This window comes from Otolemur garnettii, unplaced genomic scaffold (genome assembly GCF_000181295.1).
Source record: "Otolemur garnettii isolate 467f Iridium unplaced genomic scaffold, OtoGar3 scaffold00030, whole genome shotgun sequence".
In the NCBI taxonomy this organism is placed as follows: Eukaryota; Metazoa; Chordata; class Mammalia; order Primates; family Galagidae; genus Otolemur; species Otolemur garnettii.
Genome location: NW_003852425.1, coordinates 2,069,571 through 2,071,226, shown reverse-complemented (window position 1 = coordinate 2,071,226; position 1,656 = coordinate 2,069,571).

The following is a 1,656-nucleotide window of genomic DNA, read 5'->3' as shown; positions in this document are numbered from 1 at the left end:
TTTTTTTAAAAAGACTTCCTTTTTTTAGAGCCATCCTTTCTCTTCCATTTCTTAGAAACTAAAGTAAAAAAAAAAGAACAAAACCACCAAAACACGTAGCCATTGAGCACTCAAAGGACAGAATGACATGATTGAATTACAGTTCAGATAATAATTAGATTCAACAATTTTTCTGGACTTCTTATATTAGCAGGTGGATTTGTCAGCTTTGGGTAGAAGAGACAGAGTCTGAGGAAGTGGATGGAGGTAGGCAGCACAGCCTTCCTGACCGATAGGAAGGAGAAAGGAAGGGGAGGATGAAGAGAAAAGATGTTCCATTTGTGTACGCCAAGGTTGTACAAGAAGTCAAGAATGAATTTACAATGAGATAGAACCTTATTAAGAGGAGCTGTGTGGGCTCAGTGCCTGTAGCTAAGTGGTTAGGGCGCCGACCACATACACCTAGTCTGGTGGGTTGGAGCCTGGCCCCGGCCTGTGAAACAACAATGACAGCTGCAACAAAAAATAGCTGGGTGTTGTGGTGGATGTCTGTAGTCCCAGCTACTTGGGAGGCTAAGGCAAGAGAATCGCTTAAGCCCAAGAGTTTAAGGTTGCTGTGAGTTGTGACGCCACCGCACTCTACTGAGGGTGACATAGTAAGACTCTGTCTCAAAAAAAAAAGATGCTCATGTAAACATCGAGGGTTTTGCTCATTAAGCTGAAGGCACCCTACCAAGGGTGACATAGTGAGACTCTATCTCAAAAAAAAAAAAAAAAATGCTCAAGAAAACATTAAGTGTTTTGCTAATTAAGCTGAGTTGTCCTATAGTACAATAATACTTCTGCATAACAACAACTATTTCATAGATCAAAGAGCAGTAGAAGATCCTTCCTATAGGTTAGGGGTCAGCACACACCTTTTCTCTAATATCCCAAACAGTAAATATTTTTGGCTTTGCAGGCCACATGATCTTTGTCAAAACTATCCAACTCTGCAGCTGTAGTGCGAAAGCAGTCATAGACAGTACATAAATAACTATGTAATAACAAGGCTGTGTTCCAAAAAAATTTTATTTGTGGACATATGCCTTTCGTAAATTTTCCTGTATCATGAAATATCATTCTTCTATTATTCTTTTTTAGCTATTTAAAATCCATTCTTAGCCAGGTGCAGTGGCATGTGCCTATAATCCCAGGTTACACAGGAGGCTGAGTCAGAGGACTGCTTGAGCCCAGGAGTCCAATCTGGTTAACACAGTCAGACCTCATCATTTAAAAAAAAATTCGGGAGGCTGAGGCAAGAGAATCGCCTAAGCCCGAGAGCTGGAGGTTGCTGTGAGCTGTGACATCACAGCACTCTACCCAGGGCGACAAAGTGAGACTCTGTCTCTAAAAAAAATTTAAAAAATAAATAATTCTTAGCTCAAGGGCTACGTAAAACTAGACAGCAGGTAAATTTGATCCATGGCCAGGACCACAGTTTGTCAACCCTGTTATTGGTCACTTAGGCCCCAAATCCTCACTGTAAAGATAGGAATGAGTGCCTAAAGAGTTAAAATGTCTTTTCTAAGATCACTTGAGGTTAGTGACAGTGACAGAATCAGCATTTGAATCATCCTGGCTCCTCAGCTAGTGCTCTAGTCACTTTACTGTACTGCCTCTCAGTTTAGGATTTTA